Genomic DNA, 26,248 nt, shown 5'->3' with positions numbered 1-26,248 from the left:
ATTGATCTTTGATTCTTCTCCTACAGATCCGACTTCCTCTACTCAGTACTCTGCTAGATCTTCTTCTATGTCATGCGAACTAACCATGGATGTTCCCCAAGGGTATGTTATGGATCCTCTTCTCATTTGTCTCTACACAATCTTACTTGATGATCTGGTCAGCTCCTTATCAACTGTCATCCATCAACAACTAATATTATCTGCGTTGATGATTCTCAGGTATCTTTATCCAACTCTCATCTCTTTCCTGAGCTTTAGTCTTAGATATTTCAGACTAAATATCCTCCAAATATCTTAAACTTGACATGATTAAAACAGATCTTATTATCTTTCTTTCCAAATTCACCTGTTCTGTAAACTTTCCTATTACTTTTGAGGACAACACCATCTTTCCAGTCACCCAGCTTCATCACCTTTGTGTCGTTCTCAGCTCTCCACATATCTAATCACTTGTTGGATCTTGTCATCTCTAGCTCCACATTTTATGTCTTCTCTCTACTCATATAGACACCTCCCTAGGTCAAGTTTTCATCACATCTCACTTGGACTGTTGCCTTCTAATAAGATTCCCTGCCTCATATCTCTCTATGTCAGTCCATCCTCTATTCATGTGCCAAAGCTATTTTCCAAAAGCATAGGTCTGACTATATCATTACCCTATTTAGTAAACTCATTGGCTGGGCTCATGTATAAGCTTTGCTGGCATTTAAAACTCTTCATTACCTGTTCTCTTCCTAGACTTCCAGGCTTGTTACACTGTCTTCCCTCTGAGGCCCAGCATTTGGTCTGCTCCTTACCCAGGATGCTTCATCTTCTATCTCCATGCCTTTATATTGGCTGTTTCCCATGCATGGAATACTTTTCCTTCTCACTTCTACCTTTTAGAATCCCTGGTTACCTTCAAGACTCAGCTAAATCATCATCTTCTGCAGGAGGCCCTTCCACAGCTCCCTAAATGTACTGATACCTTTCCCTCTAAAGTTTTCTTCCAGCTACTCAGTACATATCTTATATGTATCTATTTATATATGTTGTCTACCTCACTGGAATGTAAACTTCTGAGAACTGGGACTGGTTTTGCCTTTCTTTGAACTGACTTCTGAGATAGTTCCTGTCTTCAAGGAGGAACTTGCATTCTTCCAATGAGATGTAACATGCTTACAAATAAGTGAACGCAGGATGTATGCAAAATAAATACCAAGTAAATGGGTGAGGTGGGGTGTAAGTAATCACTTGGGTAAACAGAAAAGGCCTTTTGAAGGAGGTAGCACTTGAGCTGATCCTTGGAGGGATCTCCAAGGAGTTCCAGAAGGTACAGATGAAGAGGGAAAGCACCAGGCATGGACATAAGCCCCATAAAGGCATAGAAGCAGCAGATTTCATGTTTGAAGAATGGCACTTAGGCTGCTTTGGTTGGAGGTTAGAGTAGGCTAGTGTAATCAGCCTGGAAAGATAAGGCAGGAGCTAGATTGTGAAGGACTTTAAATGCCAAACAGAGGAGTTCTCCTAGAGCAAGGGTGGGGAACCTATAAGCTGGAGGCCGCATGTGGCCCTCTAGGTCCTGAAGTGTGGCCCTTTGACTGAACCCAAACTTCATGGAACAAATTTATTCAAATTTGTTCTAAGCCAAAGTTTCCCCACCCCCATGACCTAGAGGCATTGGGGAGCTACTGAAGCTTCTTGGGCAGGGTAGTAACATATGCTGTAGGAATATCAATTTGGCAGTTGTGTGGAGGGTGTGGATTAGAGAGGGAAAAGGCTAAATGCAAGACCAATTAGAAGTCTTGTTATAGTAGTCCTGGCAAGAGATGATGAGGGCTTAAACTAGGGTACTTGTAGTGTGAACAGAAAAAGGGGACAGATTTGAGAGAGATTGACAAAGTAAAATTGGTAGTACTTGGCACCTGATTGGCTGGGGGTGGGGTAGGAAGGACCTTAGAGACTATCTTGTCCAACTGCCTTATTTTACAAATTAAGCAACAGAAGTTCATCGTTAGTATGGGAGCAGTAAATCAAGGTTTTTTCCCCTACCTATTCCAGCACTCTTTCAGCCAGGGGGCTGAAATTTGGCCTAAGTATGATGAAGGCTCACTGTGGAGCATTACCCCTTTCTGAGCACCCTTGGTTTCACAGCGCAGAATGAGCAGTGAGTGGGAAGGGCCTCATCCCTTGAATGAATAAATGAGTGAGTGAATGAATGAATGAAAAAGCACTTATTATGTGTAAAGCATTGTGCTGTGTGCTGGAGATATCTATATATGTAGATAACTAGATAGAGATATATTGATATATTCCTGTAGATAGAAAAGCAAGGAAATCCCTACTCTGAAGGAATTCCCATTCTAATGGGGGAAACAACACAGTGGTTTCAGCAGCAGGTCAGATGGAAAGATCCTTAGGGCACAGTGGCAGAGCAGATGGTAACGGATCTTCTTAAAATTTCCGCTGATAGTCATAACCCTGTTTAGTGTTGAACCATTTGATAGTACCAAGGACTTTGTTAGTAAGACTTTATTTTTCTGAGGGGGCAGGAGCTACAGCATCTGCAGAAGTAATTGCTAAGTCTTATCTCCACAGGGCTCGATTCCTGGGATAATGGCTACATTTGGGGTCGGTGGGGCCAAGGAAAGTGCCCTTGGCCATTACGGGGCAAACTGTAACCCTAAATGCATTCACCTCAATGAGCTAGGTAGTTTGGTAACCTCCTCAAGAGAAAACAGGACCTGGAGTAGGTCTAGTCTGGAGTTACTCTAGTCTGGAGTAGGGTGTGTGGTTTATGTACACCCACTGCCCCCACGTGTTTTCTCTGTCTCATCACTTGGGAGTCTGTTCGGTTGCTCTTAGCACTAAGAATAGTGGCTCCATGGGGTCAAATCTGGACTTTTTCTACCACAACCTGGCTGGAGCTGGGGTTAACCCAACTCAAGCAAGCCTCTGTCTTTCCTCCTGTGTCCCCTGTGGAATTCTGTGAGATGGAACAACTGTTAAGCCAGTACTCATAATCCCTGCCCTGTCAAACTTGTCTTCCTTCTACCTTAGAGGAGTATGAGTATAGTAAATGCCTTCTCAATTCACAATCCTAGTCCAAACCCCAATCTTCCTCTCTTGGTTCCAGGCTTTGAAGGTACCTCCAGGCCATAGTGATAGCACTTAGAGTCTGAGTATATGGTTAAAGGGAACACAGAAGTCAAAAGTTTTTTTTTCTAGCTCTAGATATAATATTTCTAATAGCTGAGTTTTAGCTCTGTTTAGAATTCCATATGGCTTTTGTTGTCCACTAGTGAGCAGGTTGTAATGGGTTGTCCCATCTGGCATGCCTTCTCTTTCAGCCTTGTTTTTCTTGCCTGTGGTTGCCTGCCAGGTTATCTCTATCATCTGCTTCTGCCCAGGTGGTAGGGGCACAGTGGGAGAGGTGATTAAAGCACCAAGGTATAGTCATTTCAACAAAATAGCTGATTTCAACAAACTTTACAAAGCACTACGCTTAAGGACTGGGGGAGATAATATAAATAAGACTCAGCCCCTGTCCTCAGGGAGCTTATAAAAGAAAGAGGAAGATAAACACCTAGAAAATTACTATGATATAAAGTAGAAAAGAAATACATAAAAAGTGCAACGTGCTCCAAGTTATGAGTGCTGTAAAGGAAGAGCTTATTTCCAAGGAGAGATCAAGGAAAGCTTCATAGGGAAAGTGTATTTGCACAGGGCCTTGAAGCTTAGGTAGGATTTCTAGTGGCAGAGAAAGATAGGGAGGTGATTTTTAGTGGTAAGGAGTATCATCTTGGTGCCAGGAATTGGGAGGTATTTATGAAATAGAGGTTTAGCCAAAAGTAGCATCTGGAAAGGGGAAGTAATATTAGAAATAGCATTCAATCAGCTAACAAGTATTTATTGTGTGCCTGCTATGTGTCAAGGTTAGTGGCTAGGCAAAGTGAGGCAGTTCTAACTCTAAAGGAGCTCCCATTCTATGGGGAGAGACAACATCCTCAGAGAGATGTAGAGACAAATGATCTCATTGCTACAGAAAACTCCCCTGAGGAAGCACATTCTATCAATTTAGAGCAAGACCTGCTCTGGGCCTTATGGTCTTAGAGTTTCCTGGTTCTCTGAGAACTTGAGTGATTTGCCCAGAGTCACATAGCCAGGAGGTACAAAAACCTTGAATTCAGGTCTTCCTGACCATGGAACAGGTTCTCATTCATCATATCCCTCTAGCTCTTATAAATACAAAATCAATACAAGATAAATTTTAAGGGAGAAGGTATTGGCAGGTGGGAGGATCAAAAAAAAGTAGAAAGTGATCCTCCAGCTTGCTTTGAAGGAAACTAGGGATTCTAAGAGGCAGAGTTGAGGAGGGAGGGCATTCCAGGCCTGGGGTCAGCAAATGCAATGGCACAGGTAGGAGACAAAGTGTGATGCCTGTGGGGCAATAAGAAAGCCATTGAGCTGGACTGTTAGAGTGTGTACAACATCACATAGGTAGTAAGTAGCTGAGCCAGGATTTGGGCCTAGTTCTGCAGATTCCAAGTGTTGTACTTTACCCATGATACTGCAAAAGTACTGTAGGAAATGTCATTTGTAGCAAATATCAGGGAAGTCTTCATGAAAGAGGTAGCATTTGAACTCAGCCTTGAAGAATGGGTAACATTTCAGCATGTAGAGAAGGGCATGAGGAAGTCCAGAATAGATCAGTGGACAATAAATAGTCTGGTTTGGGTAGAATAGAGCAGTGTCACATAAGGCTAGACAGGCAGGGCCTCAAAAGTGAGATTTAAAAGTTGAAGGGCAACCTTAGTAATATTGGTTTTCCGTCTATAAAAATGCAGTAAATTGACAAAATAATAAAGCAAAACTAGAGTGGGCTAGGGATGCAGAATCCTTGTGGCTCTTTTATTGGTTTGTTGTCAGTGAAATTCATAAAGAAGTTGGAGATTATTTTTTTTCCTACACTTACCACATTGCCAGAGGTTTAGTGTTGTATTTGTCCCCCCAAAAATACATAAAAAAATTTTATATCTGTGTTCCTCTGCAAAGTATCAACAAAGTGCCCTACCTCAATGCCTCATCAAAGGGACCCAGTTTCTCAAAGGTTTTGGAAGTGGAACATAAGTTCCATAGATGCTACCATCCTAAGAAAAAAGGCTTCAAGTATAGCCCTTACGACCGACTGAGTTAGCTTCTGGAAGGCTAAGAGGCTCATCATCAGTTGGTTGGGTACTAAATGATGAATTCTGTGACCAGGGGGATACATGAAACAAAAATTAAAATTGTCTCATACTCTTGTTGAGTCCCATTTCATCACCATAGTATTGGTGATAATGGTGAATGCTAGAAAAAAAGGGCACTGGGTGCTAAGATTCAGAGTTTTTAGACATATGAACAACTGTAATAATTCTAAATGTGAGATCTTGGTCCAGTGACCTATGAATTATTGTGAACTCAACCATATCAATATAAACAAAGCCAGAAAACTGGAAAGGAGGAAGCATGGTGCAGTACTGTGTGAGATTTGAAAGTCAGGAGCCCTGCTATCTTTGATGTTGGGCAATTCAGTTCAACAAATTAAACATTTGTTAAGCACCTTCTGTGTACAAATCACTGTTCTGGGCTCTGAGGAAACAAGAATATAAACAGGCCTTGCCTGGGCTTTGGGTGGGCATGGAGGTTGCAGTGAAGCTGAGATAGAACATACCCACAAGGAAATAAATACAGAAACAGGTACAGTAATTTCCAGAGTGGAGAGTCCCTTAATTTCTCCGAGTCTTCTGTAAAATGAAAATATTAGATTGAGAGCCTTTAAGGCCCCTTCTAGCTCTAAATCTATGATCATAGGATCCTCAGAATATTCTTAGCATTTCTGGAAAACTCCAGCTTCTTATGGAGAATTCTAGGCAATGTTCATTTTTGCCTCCTGGGTTACCATGACATTTATTGACTGTATCATGTAGACAGGCACCCATTTGAATTCAATTTAGCATTTCGTTATCCTACTGATTCTCTTATTTTGTTTTTCTCTAGTTATTCCTTGTGAGTTCTTAATGTAATGGGTCTTACGGTTACTTCCAATATAGAAAGCATGTATACACCTACTTCAGGACTGCCACCGCCTGAGGATTTCATGGACAGATGTGGGCTTTCACTGCATTGTCTCAGGGTGTAACTCATCTATGCCTTCTCATTTAGTATAACTCTAATCCATGTCTTCTTCTAAATCTGCTCCTTCCAATGTATTTGGGGCAAGGATCTATTCTGTACTGAACTTGCTTTTCTCTCCTTTCAGGGCATAACATAGGACAGGACACAAAGTGAATGTTCAGTAATATTTAAAAAACTGAATTATTGAACTCAGGAAACTCCCTAAAGTTTGGGTCTGGCACTTTTAGATAACATTTAATTTTAGAATTTTTCCAGCCTCCAGGATTGGTGTAATAAATATGGTGCTAGGAAGTTCAAAACTTTATGTCTTTAACACTGCTTTTAGAAACCCCCATTTAAGACAAGAGAAATACAGGGGAAGTATCTAAGTCACCTAATCTGTAAGAAGACTTTTGTGTATTCATTGATTTTTTTTAAGTATAGTGAAGTGGAAGAAGGAGAGGTTTGGGGAATAATTCTTGGTGAGCTTGCTAGCTCCCATAGGAGCAATTTTTTTGTCTGCATATGACTCCCAAGGCTGTCATCTAGCCCTGATTTCTCTGCTGAGCTTTAATTTTCATTACCAACTGCCTGCTCGAAATCTTCACCAGGATATACCATCAGCATTTCAAACTTCTATCCAAAAGAGAACTCACTATCTCCACACACACACACCCCTACCCCCCCCACTCTTTCTGACCCCACTTCAAATAAATTTTCTTATTTTTGTTGAGTGTACCACCATCCCTCCAATCATGTGAGTTTAAAATTTTGGTGTTATCCTTAATTCTTCCCTCTTCCTCACTCAGTTTGTTGTCAGATCTTTTCAATTTTCTACATAATGACCTTTCATCTGTGTCCTCTTATCCATTTACATAACCACTACTGTGGTTGAGTCATTTAAAGACTCATCTAGATTCATCCAATAGACTCTTATTTACTCTCCTTACTTCAGATTTTTTCCGTTCTCCTGTCCATCCTCAGATGCCAAAATAATCTTTCTAAAGCACAGCTCTGACCACGTCCCTGCCCTGCTCAAGTGTTTTGTGGCTGTGTGCTGCTTTTCGAACAAAATACAGACTCTTCAACCTGGCATTTTTAAAGCCCTACACAATCTGGCTCCAGTCTACTTTTGCAGGCTTATTTTATATTACTTCTTCTTTATGTCCTGCATTCCAGCAAAATTGTCCTGCACAGACCTCAGACTTAGCATTCAGTCTTCCACCTTCATGACTTTGTAAAGGCCTTGAACGTATATCAATTTAGAATACTTAGTGCTTCCTTCTAGGCCAAGCCTTTCCTGGTCCTAGATTTCCTAGTGCCTAGTACTGTCTCTTTCCTAAATTATTTTGTATTTTTTTTACCTGTTTATTTATTGTGTTCCTCAGTAGATTGTAACCTCCTTGAGGGTAGGGAATGGTTTTTACTTTTGCCTTTGAAGTGTCAGAGGTCAAGTATAGCACCTTGCTTATAGTAGACTTAATTAATTTGTATTAAGTTGAATTGAGCTTATATTTTGGCTTTAGTTGAAAGCTAGCTGCCTGTCTCTAGTTTTTGTATATATATGTGCATGTGTATATATACACACATATATTTATATATATAAAATTAATTTTTTGGTTACATTTTAAGTTCCAAACTGTCTCCCTCCCTCCCTTCCACACCCCACACTAGAGAAGGCCACCATTTGACACAGATTTATAAGTATATGTAAAACCATACTATGCGTACTTCTGTTTATCAGTTCTTTCTCTGGAGAAGGATAGCATCTTCCTTCATAGGTCCTTTATAGTTGATTTGAGTATTTATAGTACTCAGAATAACTTGGTTTTCATAATTATTCTTTGAACAATATTGCTGTTACTGTATATAACATTCTCTTGGTTCTGCTGACTTTACTTTTCATTATTTCATGCATATCTCTCTATATATTTCTGAAATCAACCAGTTCATCATTTCATACAGCACAATAGTATTCCCATCTAAAATAAGTCTTAAGGCCATGTTTATCCAGTTCTTGCTTCCTTGAGCTGCCACTTACCTGGACCATTTTTTCTGGCAAGATTACTTTTGAAGTAGAACCTTATAGCCCCTTTCATATGCATAGCAAACTCTATTATATGGCATTCTTTTAACCAGAACTCTATTAACCAGCATTCACGTGTCTTTATATTAACAGTGTAATGATATCAGTGGACTCCGATGCTGATCCTCAAGTACCAAAGAATTCTGAGGTATCTTCTGAGACATCAAAGAAATTTGGGATTATTTTCATTTTAGTTTTAGTGTTAAGTGTTATCTATGGTATTACAGTTCTTTAAAAATTGATAATCCGTTTATTATATTTGTGGTAACTACCTATTAACCAAAAAGTTTGATTAATCAGAGTCTCCCTCCTTTACCCTTCTTCCCCCTTACTGAGAATGATTTCCTATATTTACATATAGTGCAAGGGAACAACTTGTATTTTCATTGGGAAAGAGACTGGTGATGTCTTCCTTTTTGGTGTCATCAAATCATAGGACTTTGAACTGAAGTGGACCCTGGAGATCATTAGTTCAGTCCCCTTATATTAGAGTTGAGGAAACATAGATCCAGACAGGGAAATGACTTGCTTAAAGTCATTTTGCATTGTATATAAATACAAATGTATGGATGATGTGTGTGTGTGTGTGTGTGTGTGTGTGTGTGTGTATGTGTAGATCCAGACATGTGTATGATTCTTTTATCACACATTGTGGTATACTCAACTTGAGGTCAGGGGTTGTGCTTTCTTTGACCAGTTTCTTTAGCAGAAACACAAACTGAAAACTGCTGCTTCTGGTGCCGATAGCCATAACTGGATATATTCAAATTAATCATCAAATTACTTCGTCTCTCTTCCTCTTATTTATCTTCCTTGTTTTGAAGCCTAGAATCATGAATTTTTATTATATGTTGGGCCAGGCAAAGCTGATGATTAATATTGCCTTAATGCCAGTGAGTTTTTTTTTGAAAGAGCATGCTACAATTAGAACATGTGCCCTCCTGTTTATTTAGAAAAGTCTTTGAAGAATGAAAGAAGGAATGAAAAAAACATCAGGTGCTTTCTTGGTGGCAGGCCCTGGGCTAAGTGATAGGGTTAGGATTACAGGTAGAAAAGAAGGATAGCTTCTGCCTTAAAGAAAGGCTTACATTCAAACATATGTGGAGTAGTGGTGGCTAGGAAAGAGCATTTTGGTCTGGGATTTCCCAGGGATGGTGAGTGGAACTATAAAATAGTTGATTGCTAGGCTCTTTTTAATGTAACTTTTATTTTACCTTTTTTTCAGTTAACAAGCATTTATTTTCTATTCCCTCCCCCCAGTGGGAAAAAAGAAAAACAAAACCCTTGTAACAAATAAGCATAGTAATGTTAAACAAATTCTTACAGTGGCTGTGTCTAAAAATACGTCTCATTCTGCATTTTGAATCTGTCATCTCTCTGATAAGAGGTAGATAGCATGGTTTGTCGTTGGTATTCTGGATTCATGATTAGTCATTGTGTTGATCAGAGTTGTTGATACTTAAAACTGACATTCTGGAGTTATAGACCCAGTTCATTATTGGGTATCTTCTCCCTAATGTCATTGACGTGGCTTGAGTTTTACTGATGCACTTGAGGATTCCTTCTCTATCCTTCTCCCTCTTCCCTCCTCCCCCCATCTGAACCTAGCCTATTATTGACTCTCCCCAAGGGCTTTTTGAGTCAGCTCACCCGCATGTAATCTGGATTACCAGTACCTATTTTGAACATAAAACATATTTATTACAAAAATGCACCAAAGGTCCATGATTTTATCAGTGGAGCATCGAGCATATATTAACCCTTCTATAACCTAGTACACAGGCTTGCGTGACACTTAGAGACTAAGTAACTTGCCTGTGGTGAAAAGACAGGTATACCAGAGGCAAGATTTGAACTCAGATCTGACTCAACTCTAAGTCCAGTAGCAAATAATAAAACCATCCTCTTCCTCCCTCCCTTTCCCCCTCCTTTCCTTCCTCTCTTCCTTCTCTCCCTCTCTCAGTGATCCATTTCATATTTCCACATAATGAAACTCACACCACCAGTGACCACAGTCTCATTAGCCTCCTGCATGGCATTACCTCAGCCATTCTGCTACACATGGTAATAGTGGATGCTATGTGTATTAGATGACTGGCAAGCCATCTAAGGGACTTAATTCAGGGCTGCCTGATTCTCAGCTGCTGTCTTCCTGCCTTCCCTTTCCATGTAAAAGTGGGTAACTTCAATGAAGATAGTATCTCATCCTGTGTCACGGTTTGCTTCAGTTCTGCATCGTGTTCATTTGCACTGGCTTCTGTGAATAACATCTACCTCTATCTCAGTCCCAGTCCCAGTCCTTCCAGCCTCCTCCAGTAGCACAGCCACTGCTACCTCTGCTTGCTGACATAACCTTGGATGACTTTCCCCTGCCCCCATGTATTTGCTTTCTTACTGCCAGCAATCAGTCAATCAGTCAGCAAAGCTTTATTAAACATTTTCTGTTTATTATTAAATTAATTTAATAAATTAAATTAAATTAAACATTTATGTGACAGGTAAAGAAAAAAATGAAACTATCCTTTCTCCTAAGTTGCTAAGCAGTCCGTTTTAATAAGTGTCTGGGTCTTGGACCCAGGGCATTAAGAGAACATTAGTCTTTTTCTGTTAGTACCTTGTCATAGGCCTGTGGCATTATAGAAAAGTGATGTTTTTCCTGCTCCCCTCCTTTATTATGTGTGTTCATTACGTTGAATTGAATTATTGGTTAAAATGAGAGAATTTAGCAAACCAAGTTATTGGCTCCCACTATAAATCTATTAAGTAAGTATGTGTTAGGATCTAAAATTAATACCAGATTAAATGTTTGAGGATGGAAAACACTGCTATCATTAATGCTAAGTTTCTTAATATGCAGAGTTTTGAGTTTGGGGGTATAAGTGTCTTTAAAACATCAAAACATTACCCTGGTCAATAAAATGGAGTTTATGGAAAGACAAAGGAGGGACCTACCACTCTATTTTTAAGTAGATGTGTATCACCAGATTTGTTATCATTATGTTGTTTCAGACATGTTTGACTGTGACCCCATTTGGGGTTTTCTTGACAAAGATACTGGAGTAGTTTGCCATTTCCTTCTCCAGCTCATTTTGGGACTGAGGCATACAAGGCTAAATGACTTCCCAGGGTCACAGAGCTAGTAAGTATCAGAGGCCGGATTTGAACTCAGGAAGATGAGTCTTCCTGATTCCAAGCTCAGTGCTCTATGTACTGTACCACCTAGCCTCCTGTGTCAGCAGATAAGTCACTCAAGCTTGCTGAGTCTTAATTTTCCCATTTGTAAAATGGTCATATCACCTTGTTTTGCTTACATTGGCCATAAGCTAAAAGATAATTGTGGCGTGTGCACGCCCATCTATCTGTTGTAAACAATGAAGAAATAAAGAGATACTTAAAAAAACTTGGCAGGATTTCCAGACTAAGTCATCATTTACTTGGATACTCAGTGACTTCATTGTGAACTTGGGAACAGGGAATGGCATTGAGAAGAATTTTGGAAACTAGAGATCTGCATCTCAGTCACTTTTGTGACTATGTAATCGGCCTCATACAATCACATGTGGAAGCTTGCCTGTTCCCTTCTTCTATTTTCATCAAGGACTTCCTTGCATAAGTTTGTTGCTTCCAGAACATATTTCCCCTGGGTGTCCTTGGTCAAGTTCAGCCACTTCTCACAGCTCTTCTTAAATACTATTTCTACTTCCACACAGGACTGAGGTGTTAGAATCCAAACGTAGTTGTTTCACTTCCACTGATAAGGAAAAGAGATTGTCACAGAAACACTTTTTCTATTTTCTATCTCGTCATTCTGATTTCAGCTGGCTTAACTTTGTCTCATGCCAATTTTACTACAGACTTACACTGCTTTTTTTTACATTTCCTGGGGCAATGAAGAGATGTGTGGTGGCTGTAAGGAGGCCACAGAATATTTCTAACAATGATCATGTGTAAAAAAATCACATAAAGATTATCATCCAGAAATGGTATAATCCAAAAGAGGTCAGGTCAGTTTGGGAACAAGATATGGATAGCCAGATGTTGCACTGGGACCAATAGAATGTATAAGAGCCGGAGGAAGTCCTCCAGAATGTTAGGTAGAATGTTTTTAGAGGATTTATGGAAGAATGTGGATTGCTATAGGTTTTTTTAGGGAGTATCCACATTGATGAGGTCACAGATAACATTGAAATATGTTTTGTATGCTTGTTTAAAAAAAAAAGACCATGCACAGGAAGTATTTTGAACTCCTTAAAGAAGGCAATTACTCAGAAGTCTTTTCTTCTATTGTTTTTTTTTTAATATTATTATCCAGGACAATTGAAAATTTGTGAGTTAGATACTTTCAAGATACATCAAAGGGATTACTGAATGGAAGGAGTAGCATTCTGAGCTACTTATTTTATCTTAGCTACTGATTTTCTAATTCTTTCAAATTCTTTCAAATCACAGCTAGCATGATTTTCTACTAGCATTGGAACTATCTCTATTGTTCAGCTGTGATTTTTAGGACAAATTCTATATCCTGTTGGATCAAATCACAAACTGATTTATCTACAGAGCCATTTCTAAGTATCTCATCAACTGTTTGGTCAGAAATGTCTTTTTTGTACAGTCTAATGTGCATAAACTTGTGTCCTTTGTTCTTATGAGAGGACATTACTGGCTCATTTCCATTTGTGACCACAAAGACCAGTGTCAGAGGAGCATTCTCTTCTATGCTATTCCTCCGCCTTCCCAACAGGATTGTTTTGTGATTCGTGGCTGGGCCTTTGTTTACAGAGCCTGGCACAGTTTATGATGCTGCCTCTTAGACTAGCTATTGACTCAACGATTTCATTTTGAAGATTGAGATTAATAAACTTGGGCTTCATTGTTAGCTTGTAAGAGGGATTTTAATTTTGGGGCCCAACCTGGGATTTCATTAGTATGGGGAGCTGCAGGTGAGGAACTCTTAACTAAGCAGGTTAGCATCTGCCCTGTATTTGCTAGTCTTAGGTACCTGAGGGCATTGAGGTGATAAGTGGCTTGCCCAAGGTCACATTGCAGGTATATCAGGAGCTGGACCCCTACCCAACATGCTTGGGCTGCCTCTCATGTTACAGGGATACAAATTAAAGACCAAGATCCTAGGGAAATGAAGTATCTGCATTTACTACAGCTTGGTACCCTCAAGGAGTCCAAGAAGGAGCCCCAGATCTGTGGCACCCTTATCCTATGATCTTTCTCATCTAAGCTCTTCTTCTTCTCTTCTTTATTAAACATAGACATGGGTAGGTGAGCAAAATCAGGTTTTTGTTTGCAATAGGGAAGTTACAGGTGTAATCTACTTAAACCAAAATAATGTTATTAGAATTCAGATTTATACAAACTGAAAAGTTAGAGATTGGTTCTTGGCTTTGTAAAAGGATTCACCCATAAGATATCTTTAACAACTCAACTTAATGTGATTCAAATAGGTTTAAATTTACAAAACTAATTTACACACACTCTAGGTTAAGTTGAGGACCAACCTGTATATATCCAATAAACACAGGCTCTAGTACCAGCCTTCTTTTTTTTTCCTCAAGGAGGCTGTGATCGTTTTCAGTGTTCAGACAGGCAGTACTCCTTAGTATAATGACTGGGGAAATGCACTGGGAAAGAGATCTCCTGGTTGGGTTGGGGGTGAGAGGAGTGTTCCTCCTCTCTTATCTCCACTCTCCACTCCTCCCCATCACATACCTACTGCCCTGATTACACGTCAGTCAAAAAGCATTTATTAGGCACTCACCCGGTGCCCAAGCACATGCTACTTAAGAGTTTTGTTCTCTGTGTCAGCAGATAAGTAACTCAAGCTTGCTGAGTCTTAATTTTCTCATTTGTAAAATGGTCATATCACCTTGTTCATTCAGTGTAGGCTCTTCCTTCAGTCACTTGCACCACTGTTAGAAATGCTGGTGGGAGAGGGTGGAGGCTGTATTCTGTAAGAGGTTGGGCTCACTGTTACTCTGTAATAGTCTCTCCAGGGGTGGGGAACCTGTGGCCTCAGGTCTCAAGGTCACATTCTGTGGAAGTTTGGATTCAGTGAAAGGGCCGCACTTGAGGACCTAGAGAGCTACACGTGGCCTTGAGGCTGAAAGTTCCCCACCCTGTCTGTGACTTCTGTTTTTCCTGGTTCACACCCTGAGTTGGGACTTAGCGCCTGAGGAGAAGGAAGTGGAAGATCAGCCCTGTGGGTCAACGGCAGCTGTGCTTCAGGAATAGTGTCAGAGATATGCCCCAAAGACTGGCTTCTTAGGCTATGAGATGCTGTTATGTTCTTCTGAGTATATATATATTACTTTTTCAGAGGACAGTAGATTTTAGGACAAGACAGAAATTTAATACCAGCGTGTGGTATGGCTGGGGTCTGGAATCAGGGGGTTGAGATTGAATTCCCCTAAGAGATCATCATCTCTTTGAGGGCAGAAATTGTGTCCTATTTATCTTTGTGAACTCCCCAATAGCACAATTCTTAGATAGAGTAGGCTTTTAATAAGTATTTATTGAATGGATGAATGAATGAATAAATCATTTACCAGGACTTAGAAAGTATATATGAGGGACCAATCAATGAAACAGGAATACAGAATGGCTAAAATGACTTGTTGGATTTTTTAGGTCCTCTGCTTCCTTGTAATATGGCTGCTTTCAGGCTTCCATTTCTCATACAGGAAGACTTGGGAACATTCTGGAGGTGAGGAGTAAGAGGCTAGGAAAACAGCAAGCCAGAGAAATGGTTAATAGCAGCTCCCTGGGGGAGATTGAACTAAATGGCAGGGTCTTGGCTGAAATAACTCCTAGAATGTCAGTTGGATAAGAGAGGATGTTCTAGGAGAGCCTAGGATGGCAGCTGGCTTGTCTGCCACTCAAACCAGCTACTATTAATAATAATGACTCACACTTAGAGAGGGACTTACAGTTTATAAAGTGCTTTCGGGAGCAGCTGAGATTCTTTTTTGCTCCCCTTAACCATGCTAAGTGTGGGAAAAATGGATCAAGACCAGACATCAGGGAGGAGTGACATTTTACTTGTTTGAGATTATGTTTTTTTCAAATATAGTTAACAACCATGGCTACCTGGAACCCTTGGGGATTAGGGGTTCCGGATATCCACATTTTTTTCTTATATCTTTAAGCACACGTTTTAGAATTTTAACCATTTTAGACAGGAGGAATGTCAGGGTAGTTTCACTCTAGATAGGTAAGGTGTTACTATAGTTATGAAAGCTAGTTTTCAAAGTTGTTGATACAAATTTTCTGATTCTATTTATCACTTAAAACTGCTGTCTCCAAATTTCCTGGGTCTAGTTATCAGCTTTTAGGAATAAGGAGACTTGGGAGGAGGAAGATTTGCGTACCACAACTGGACCAAAATTTTAGGATTCTACTTTATTCCCGAAGTGAAAAGATGTTTAATGGCCATTTCCACTTTGTGTCAATTAATCAGTCAACAAGCATTAACTTAATAATATCTATAGCTTGCTAGGACTGTGCTTGATGCTGAGAGTAGAAAGACAAATCAAAATAATCTGCTCTCAGGGAGCTTTCATTCTGGTCAGGGAGTGTGGGAGAAAAATAGGAAATACAACGATTTTACAGTGTCTTGATGGACAAACCTGTACCCACCGGGTGGTCTAATAGCAGAAAGTCCCCAACCACTATTGAAGGAAAAAGGCACGGTAAAGCCAATGGTGTCATCCACTGTTGTAACAGCTACTTCTTGTCCTTGGATAAGACACCCTGATGTTTTGTCTCAATTTTCCACAATTGTAAAAGTAGTTGATCATTTTCCCCTTGTCTCCCATCCTTACACGGGGAATGTTTTCTTACAACAAATCCCACTGGTTGTTTTCCAAAAACTCCTTTTTTTCCCTTGGCTATCTCTCTCTTTCTCTACCCCTCCCTCTCCTGCAAAATGTTTTACTTATCTATCCTAAGTTCCTGAAGACTGATTGGCTAGGTACTCTAAACGGACCTGAAAGGTTATAAAAACTAAATCTATGCCCTAGGACATTGAAGCTACTATTCAGAGAGAGTTTATTCCTTAGGATGGTGATACATTGCTTTCAGTTTGGCTCTTTTCTTCGATCCATAGTCATTGGATAGCCTCCTTCCCATCTCCTACCCCATGAGTACACCTCTTCCAAGAGACCCCATTCCTTTTGGTGGAGATAATTCCCTGACAGGAGACAATAGGTACATATATAAGCCTATACACAATTAAAATTTTTTAAATTACAAAATAAACACAAGATAGTATAGGGAAGAGAACATTAGCCGTTGCGGGATGGGGGTGGTCAGGGTAGGCTTCCTATAGAACATAGTGTTTGAGTGGAGTTTTGAAGGAAGTAAAGATTTCTGTGAACTAGAACTAAAAAGGGAGTACATTCCAGGCATGGGGGATGATCACCAGAGATGGAAGATGCAATGCTGTATGTGATAAACGGAAAGAAGATCCTTTTGGATAGGCTATTGAGTGTAGGAAGTGAAGTAATATATGATGAGGCTGAAAAGGTCAGTTGGGCAGATTGTAAAAAGACTTTAAAAGCCAAACAAGTTTATGTTTTATCCAAGACCCAATTGGAGATCACTGGAATTTATTGTGTTAGGTAAGTTAAGTGGTCCAAATTTCACTTAAGAAAGATCTGGCCGCTAGCAATATGGAGAACAAATAGAATGGGGAGAGAGTCTAGCTGAGGAGATCAATTAAGAGACCATTACAGTAGTCTGGGCAAAAGACGAGGAGGGCTTGAACCAGGGGTGTGTTAGTAAATATTTAAGAGCTGCTTTCTTTAAAAAAAAAAAGAAGTGTGCCCAGGGCACACTTTTAAAGTTTTATCTGCATTAACATTTTCTCCATTACTTTCTTACATCTAGGCAATGGACAAAACAATAAATCAAGCCCTGATTTGTAGCGTTTGCAGATTTCTCCAGTGTAAATGCTTACACCAAAAATTTAGCAATTCCAATTTGAACTAGCTCCAGTATACCTCTGGCTATGTGAATTATGACAACAGGAAGGATGCATAAGATGTTGTGGAAATAGAATCAAGAAGATGTGACAACTGCTTCAGTATGTGTGGTTGAGGGAGAGTGAAAAGTTAAGGACAATTCTGAGGTTGTGAACCTGGGAGACTTGGAAGAATGATGATGACCTGGACAGAAATAGCAAAGTTTGGAAGAAAGGTGCGTTTTGGGGGAAGATAATGAATTGTTTTTGACATGAGTTTGAGATACTTATGAAACATCCAATTTGAAATGTTATATATGCATTTAGTGGCGAGAGAACGAGAACTAAGAAGAGAGACTGAATCTGGATATAAAGGTGAGAGTCATTTCCATAGAGATGATCATTAAACTCATAGGAGCTGAGATCAACAAATGAGAGAGTGTAGAGAGAGAAGACAAGAGGACCAAGTACAGAACTTTGGAGTACACGCACATTTAGGGGACATAATATGGATGAAGAGTTGGCAGTGAAGACTGAGAATGACTGGTGAGACAGGTAGCAGGAGAACCAGCAGAGAATAGTGTCATTGAAACCAGAGAAGAGAGAGTGTCCAGGAAGAGACCAGTCAACAGTGCTAACCGCTACAGAGAAGTCAAGAAATATGAGGACTGAGAAAAACCATCAGAATTGGCAATTAAGAGATCATTTGGTAACTTTGGAGAGAGCAGTTTCAGTTGAGTGATAAAGTCAGAAGCTTGAATAGTGAATGAGAGGAAAGGAAGTGGGGGCACCACCATCAGCTTTTTCTGAGAGTTTGAGAAAGTGAGGAGAAAGACTAGATCATAGTTTGAGGGGATGGTAAGATCTAATGAAGGTTTTTTTAAAGATGGGGAAGACTTGGAAATGCTTGTAGGCAGCAGGGAAGGAAAGAACCAGTAGATAGGGAGAGACTGAAGGTTAGAGAGAGACGGTTGAGGGGACAGTCTGCTGGAGAAGACAGGAGAAGATGGGAGCAAATGTACATGTAGAGGGATTGGCCTTGAAGAGGACCAGGTAAGGCTACCTTATTAGAAAATGGGGTCAAAGAAGTAATGAAGTCAAGTTGCTAAGGGATTTTGAGATTTGGGAAGAGGGAGCACAGGCAAGTGGTCTTTATTTCCCAGTAAAGTTCTCATCTGAGAGGGTGGGGAGGGTGGGCTATGTGAAGAGAGAAGAAAAGTTTAGGAACAGTCTCTGTGGGGAGGGAAAAGAGAATTAAGGAGGAGTAAAAGATTGTCTTGTAGGGAGGGCAAGTTGAAGCTAGAAATCAAAACGTAGGTTTCTACTGGCCCTAATCAGTAGGTTCAGAGGAGGCAGATGATTAGAGTAATCCAGGGTTGGAGTTTGGCAAGGCTTGATAGAACAGTAATAAGACAAGAGGGCAAAAGAATTGAGAGTAGACATTGATAGTGTGAAAAGCATATAGTGCCCTAGAGAGAAGATGGGCCTGGTGATTCTTGAAGCAGTGGTCCTATATTTTTCCCTGCACAGGGTTGCCCCAGCTGTCATGAACTTCTGGACACTCAGGACTGCAAATCTGGCTTGCATCTCAGGGAGATAATTTAGAGGATAATAATAGCGTCTATCTCATGAGATTGATTGTGAGGATAAAATGAGATACTGTATGTAAAGTGCTTTGCAAACCTTACAGTGCTGTATAAATGTAAGTTATTATTATTGAGGATGTCTGACTTCCAGGTGCTGCCCATTTCCTCCCTCCATTAAAGGGTTGCTTGGACATTTTTCTTGGGCTAAGTCAAACCTCAGGGTCTGAATCAGCAAAGGCAGAGAGCCAGCAAAGGGTGATAGCAGCAGTCTATAGACAGTTTGATCTTTAGCCAGTTTAAATAGTACTTTGGTTCCAAGCCTTGCTTGTAATTTTGTTGTGACTTGTAGAATTGTAGTCAGGCAGACTGTGTATTTAAGCAGCCGTGCTAAATGTACTAATACTAAGTATATTAAAAAGTACTGAACAGAGATCTTTGAAGGAAAAACATTGTAAAATAAATCAGCTTCTCAGAGTATCAGGAAATGACTTCTCAGAGTCAGTCAGGATTGATGATGCTTTAAGGCCGGAACCAAGAATCATCTTTACCCTCTCCGTATGTGGGTAATTAGTGACTTTGTTTGATCAGAAGTTTCCTGGTTTGGTGAAAGAAGACTAAGATTGAATATTCATATTTTCATTGTAATTCCTCTTCGGTAACTTAATTTCCCCAATTGTGTAACTGGCATTTTTCTTTGTTTTTTTTTCTTTGTTTCTTTGTTTTTTTCCTTCAATTACATGTAAAAATAATTTTAAATATTTGTTTTCAAACATTTTTGATTTCCAAATTCCCTTCTTCCCTGCCCCCCATGAGAAGGCACAAAATTTGATATAGGTTCTACATGTGCAGTTATGCAAAACATATGTCCATGTTAGTCATATTGTGAAAGAAAACAGACAAAAAACCCCCAAGAAAAATAAGGTCAAGAAAAAAGTATGCTTTGATCTACATTCAGACTCCATCAGTTCTTTCTTTGGAGATGGATAGCATTTTTATCATAAATCCTTCAGAATTGTCTTAGATCATTGTGTAGCTGAGAATATCTAAGTCTTTTACAATTCATCATCATACAATGTTGCTATTATTATACACAATACTCTCTTGGTTTGTGCATTTCACTTTGCATCAGTTCATGTAAGTCTTTTCCAGGTTTTTCTGAGAGCATTGTGCTCGTCATTTCTTATAGTACAGTACTACTCCATCACAATCATATACAATAGCTTGTTCAGCTGTTCTTCAATTGATGGACTTCTTAATTTCTAATTCTTTGCCACTACTAAAAGAGCTGCTGTAAATATTTTTGTGTTTTTTATCTCTCCGGTATACAGACCTCATAGTGGTATTGCTGGGTCAAAGGGTAATGCATGGTTTTATAGTCCTTTGGGCATAGTTCCAAATTGCTCTACAGAACTGTTGAATCAGTATACCACTCCACCAACAGTACATTAGTGTCTCAGTTTTCCCACATCCTCTCCAACATCTGTCATTTTCCTTTTCTGTTGTAATTGTCAATCTGATAGGTGTGGGGTGGTAGCTCAGAGTGTTTAATTTTTATTTCTTTAACCAATAGTGATTTATAGCATTTTTTCATATAACTGTAGAGAGTTTATCAATTGAGAATTTTTCCGTTGAGGAATGACTCTTATTTTTATAAATTTGACTCAGTTCTCTGTATATTTGAAAAATGAGGTCTTTTTCAGAGAAACTTGCTGTAAATTTTTTTTTTCAGTTATGGTTACTATATATTTCCCTCCATCCTGTTTATTCTACTCTCTCTCCTTTCACCCTGTCCATTCTCAAAAGTGTTTTGCTTCTGACTTTTATCTCTCCTAATCTACCTTCCTTCCTGTTATCTTCCTTCCCTTTTTCTTATTCCCTTCCCCTCCCACTTTCTTGTATGGTAAGATCGATTTCTATACCCATCTGAGTGTGTGTGTTACTCCCTCTCTGAGCCAATTCTGATAAGAGTAAGGTTCATATGCTTCTTCCCCCCCCCCCATTTCCCATGGTAAAAGCTCTTCCTCACTTCTTTTGTGTCAGATAATTTGTCCCATTTTACTTCTCCCTTGCTGTTTCACTCAGTGTATTCCTTTTTCTCACCCCTTATTTTTTTTTATTTAGATAATTGTCCTGTCATATTCATCTCAGACCCGTGCCTTCTGTCTCTGTAGACTCCTTCTAACTGCTCTAATAATGAGAAAGTTTTTAGAAGGTATGAGTATCATTTTCTCATGTAGAAATGTAAACAGTTTAACTTTATTGAATCCCTTATGATTTATCTTTCTTGTTTACTTTTTTATGCTTGTCATGAGTCTTTTATTCGAAAGTCAAATTTTTTATTCATCTCTGGTTTTTATCAGGAATATTTGAAAGTCCTCTATTTCATTGAATGTTTATTTTTTCCACTGCAGGATTATACTGTTTTGCTGGATAAGTGATTTTTGGTTGTAATCCTAGCTCTGGAACATATCTGTTCCAGATATGATATTCTGGAATATCATAATCCAAGCCCTCCAGTTTTTTAATGTAGAAACTGCTAAATCTTGTGTTATCCTGACTATGACTCCATGATATTTGAATTGTTTTTTGCTAGCTGCTTGCAGTATTTTTTTCTTGACCTACAAGCTCTGGTATTTGACTGTAGTATTCCTATGAGTTTTCATTTTGGAATCTTTTTTAGGAGGTGATCATTGTATTCTCTCAAGTTTTATTTTACCCTCTGATTCTAAAATATCAGGGCAGTTTTCCTTGATAATTTCTTGAAAAATGTTGTCTAGGTCCTTTTTTTCATCATGGCTTTCAGGTAGTTCAATAATTCCTAAATGATCTCTCCTGGATTGATTTTCCAGGTCAGTTGTTTTTCCAATGAGATAATTCACATTTTTTTCTATTTTTTTTTTTTTAGTCTTTTGATTTTGTTTTATTGTTTCTTGATGTCTCATGGATTTGTTAGCTTCCACTTGACCAGTTCTAATTTTTGTTTTGTTTTGTTTTGTTTTTAGGCAATTGGGGTTAAGTGACTTGCCCAGGGTCACATAGCTAGTAAGTGTCAAATGTTTGGTCTAAGACTGGATTTGAACTCAGGTCCTCCTAACTTCAGGGCCGGTGCTCTATCCACTGCACCACCTAGCTGCCCCTAATTCTAAATTTTATTTTATTTTATTTTTTAGGCAGTTGGGGTTTAGTGACTTGCCCAGGGTCACACAGCTAGTAAGTGTAAAGTGTTTGGTCAGGCTGGATTTGAACTCAGGTCCTCTTGACTTCAGGGCCAGTGCTCTATCCATTGCGCCACCTCGCTGCCCCTCCTAATTCTGATTTTTAAGGAATTATTTTCTTCAGTGAGCTTTTGTACCTCTTTTTCCATTTGGCCAATTCCACTTTTTTAAGGAGTTCTTTTATTCAGTGAATTTTTGTGCCTCTTTTTCTATTTGGCCAATTCTGCTTTTTAAAGAGTTCTTCTCGTCAGTGAATTTTTGTATACCTTTTTCCATTTGGCCAATTCTGCTTTCTTCTCTTCATTGGATTTTTGTGCCTCTTTTACTATTTGGCCAGTTCTGTTTTTTTTGTTTGTTTGTTTTTTTGTTTTTTTTTTTAAGGCAACTGGGGTTAAATGACTTGCCCAGAGTCACACAGCTAGTAAGTGTCAAGTGTTTGGTCTGAGACCAGATTTGAACTCTGGTCCTCCTGACTTCAGGGCTGGTGCTCTATCCACTGCACCATCTAGCTGCCCCCAGTTCTGTTTTTTAAGGTGTTATTTTTTCAATATTTTTTTGTGCCTTCTTTACCAAGCTCTTGGCTCTTTTTTCACAATTTTCTTGCATCATTTTCATTTCTCTTCCCAATTTTTCCTCTACCTGTCTTAATTGATTTTTAAAAGCCTTTTTGAGCTCTCCTGTGGCCTGAGACCAATTCATGTTTTACTTTGAGGCTTTGGATTTAACAGTTTTGACTTTGTTGTCTTCTTCTGAGTTTGTATTTTGATCTTCCCTGTCAAATATAACTTCCTATAGTCAGCATATAATCTGCTCATTTATCCAGCCTTTTTTTTTTTCTATTGCCTTTTAACTCTCTGCTGAAGTGAGGATCTGCTTCCAGACTGGAGGGAGCACTGTCCCAAGCTTCAGGTTTTTTATGCAGCTGTTTTCAAAGATAATTCTGGGAACCTGTAAGTTTTTGGTTCTTCCAAGATGGTATGACCTAGGAAGAGGTGTGTTTACTATTCTCCTGCTCTGTGAGCAACCACAAGCACTCTTTTCTGCCCTGGAACTGTGACCAGGGTCCTATCTCCCCTCCGGCCACAAGCTCTGATGTGCTAGTGCTGCTCCTTGCTCTGGGACTGAGACCCAGGACTGTGACCTAGGTCCAAGTGTGGGCAAAGCAACAGAGTCCTGCCTCTAGTGCCAGCATAGGAATTCCTGTCATCTTCTTCTGACCAGTTGTCTGGCCCCCTTACTGTCTGTGGGCTGAGAAGTCCAGAAACCCCCACTGTTACCACTGATTCAGTCACTTCCAAAACCTACTACTGGTTTGCTGGGCATGGCCTGTGCTGCACTGAGCTCTGCTCTCATCCCTGTGCAACAGATCTTTCCTGCCAACCTGCTAAGTTGTCTTGGGCTGGAAAGTTATTTCACCTTGTCCTTTTGTTGGTTCTGCTGCTTCAGAATTGGTTTTAGGCATTATTTAAAATTGTTTGGAGGGGTTTGGGGGAGAGCTCAGACAAGTCCCTTGCCTTTTCTCCACCATCTTCTCTGGTTTTTATTTTTAAATTGCTTTCCTGCTCCAAAAGGCTTTCTAACTACGATCAATTCTCAGTTTTCCATGTTAATAATAATAGCTCACTTTTTTTTTTGTTTTTTGTTTTTTGTTTTAGGCAGTTGGGGTTAAGTGACTTGCCCAGGGTCACATAGCTAGTAAGTATCAAGTGTTTGGTCTGAGGCTAGATTTGAACTCAGGTCCTCCTGACTTCAGGGCCGGTGCTGTATCCACTGTGCCACCTAGCTGCCTCAATAGCTCACTTTTGCATTGGACTTTAAGATTTACACTGAACCTTTCTCATAGCGTTGCTGTGAGGTGGATGCTAGTGTACTGGGGGCTAAATAACTTATTCATGGTCACTCAGCTGGGAAGCATCAGAGTTTGGGCATTTATTCAGGCCTCTGACTCTCACGAACTCTTTCTTCTGCGTTACTTCTTTCCATTATGCCACTGTTGCCTCATAATAGCTGACATTTCTCTACTGGTGAAGATGGAATCACATGAGATTAAAAAAATGTGGGCACTTCATTCGTTATCCTGTGGTAGGCTGTAAGTTCCTTAAGGAATGGTATTCTCTTGTATTTCTTCCCCTGTGCCTCAAAAGATCTTTACTGGAGACCAGCACGGTGCTTAGGCACTGTGAAGATTATACAAGAGATAGAAGGAGCCCTCAGGAGGTGTGCTGAGGCCTGACAGCCAGCATCCATGGCTGTTGAATGAATGCCTCTTCAGTGATTCACAGGGTTGCACTGTGCTTATTCAACCTTGGAGAGATATAAAAGAAGACACAGTTCCTTTTCTTGAAGAACTTGTAGTCTTAATTGTGAATAAAGTGAACACAATTGGAAAAGACATAAGAATATTTCCAAAGAAACCCTTAAGTTAGTACAAATTAGTAGAGCAAACTCTACTGGTACTACTGAGGGGACAGAGAGAAATGGAGCAAGGTCTGGCATTTTGCATTCCAGTTTTGCCCAGGGTGCCAGACCTTTCTCTGAATTTCAGTGCATTGTCTCTATCGCTTGTTTTGTTTAATCTTATATTGTGTTATATTGCTGTAATGACAGGCCAGACACAGTGTCATTCATGGACATAAGAACGTGCTCAAAAAAATTTTGTTTTTCAACTTAGCTACTTAATTGTTTCAGCATTTCATTCTTTTGGCAAATATTGAGGACCAACTTTGTGTAAAGTACCGTATATCCTGTTTCCTCAATTAGATTGATTGTACGTTCCTAGAAAGCAGAACCCATGCCTTACCTTCTTTTGTTGATCTCGAAGAGCCTATTTAGCATAGGTCCTGTACATATAGTAGGTGTTTAGTAAAGACTATCTTTTTTATTTTATTTTATTTTTTTGTAGCATTGCTTGGAACTAACAGTTACTTTTTTTTTTTTTTTTTTTTTTGGTGAGGCAATTGGGGTTAAGTGACTTGGCCAGAGTTACACAGTTGGTCAGTGTTATGTGTCTGAGGCTGGATTTGAACTCAGGTCCTCCTGACTCCAGGACCAGTACTCTATCCACTGTGCCACCTAGCTGCCTCAAGACTTTCTAAATGAATGAATGAATGATAGATGGTGTTATTAAAGGAAGGCCAATAGACAGTTGGTGATAGGGGACTGGAAACTCAGGAGGCAAGCCTAAGGTTAGGTATGTAGAAGTTATCTGTATAAAGATGATAATTGAACCCATGAGTGCTGATGAGGCTCTCAGGAGAGAGAATAGAGAGGAAAGAGAAGAGGGCCCAGGGAAGAACTTTAGGTTATGCTCTTAGTTAGTAGGTATGATGTGAAGATGCTCCAACAAAAGAGACTAAGAATGAGTGGTCTAGGGGCAGCTAGGTTCACAGTAGATAGAGCACTGGGCCCTGGAGTCAGGAGGACCTGAGTTCAAATCCAGCCTCAGACACATAACACTCATTACCTGTGTAACTCTGGGCACGTCACTTAACCCTAATTGCCTCACTAAAAAAAAAAAAAAAAAGAATGAGTGGTCTAACAGGAGGAGAACCAAAAGAGCATGTCATTAAAACCAGAGAATGAGAATGTAGTCAACAATGTTTGATGTGTGGCCTCAAGGTACTGAAAGATCAGGATTGAAAATAGACCCTTAGATAGGGCAATTAAAATCATCGTTAACTTTGGAGAGAGCAGTTCAGTTGAGTTCAGTTTGGAGCCAGATTACAGAGGCTTTAGAGAAGAGTGAGGGGAGAGAAAGTGGAGTTACCAAGTATAGAAAACATTTTTAATGACAAAGAAGAGAAGTATAGGACTAAATAGTTAATAGGGAAGGTGGTATATGATGAAGGTTTTTAAGGATGGGGGAGACTTGGGAATGCTTGAAGGCAGTAAGTAAGAATACTTAGTAAATAGGGAGAAGTTGGAGTTTAGAGAGAGGGGAAGAACGATGGAAGGAGCAATCTGAAGGAGAAAATGGGAGGAGATGGGATCAAGGGAACATGTAGAGGGATTGGCTTTGGAAAGGAGAAGGCCTATCTCTCGGAACTAAGAAATAAATCATATTAACTTTGAAAATCTTGCCCAAGGGGTCCCTTGGATCTTTGAATTATCTTTCATTTCCAGGTATATCCACTTTGGCTTATGTGTATCCACCAAGTCAAGAGGGTAGAGGTGAGACAGTGATGAGCAAAGCTGTATCTTTCAGCAAAATAATATCAGAATTTGACTGTGCTAGCCTATATGTAGTTCCAGAGGT

The 26,248-nt window shown here is 39.7% G+C and overlaps 1 protein-coding gene across 4 annotated transcripts in view; it reads left to right on the top strand.

The window, feature by feature from the left end:
• MGRN1 (mahogunin ring finger 1) overlaps positions 1 to 26,248 on the top strand; it is a 107,925-nt gene that overhangs the window by 5,809 nt on the left and 75,868 nt on the right. The window lies entirely within an intron of this gene.

Source organism: Vombatus ursinus, unplaced genomic scaffold (assembly GCF_900497805.2).
Source record: "Vombatus ursinus unplaced genomic scaffold, bare-nosed wombat genome assembly UNPS02014832.1, whole genome shotgun sequence".
In the NCBI taxonomy this organism is placed as follows: Eukaryota; Metazoa; Chordata; class Mammalia; order Diprotodontia; family Vombatidae; genus Vombatus; species Vombatus ursinus.
The sequence above is the reverse complement of the archived record's forward strand: the minus strand, read 5'-3'. Positions and strand labels throughout refer to the sequence as shown.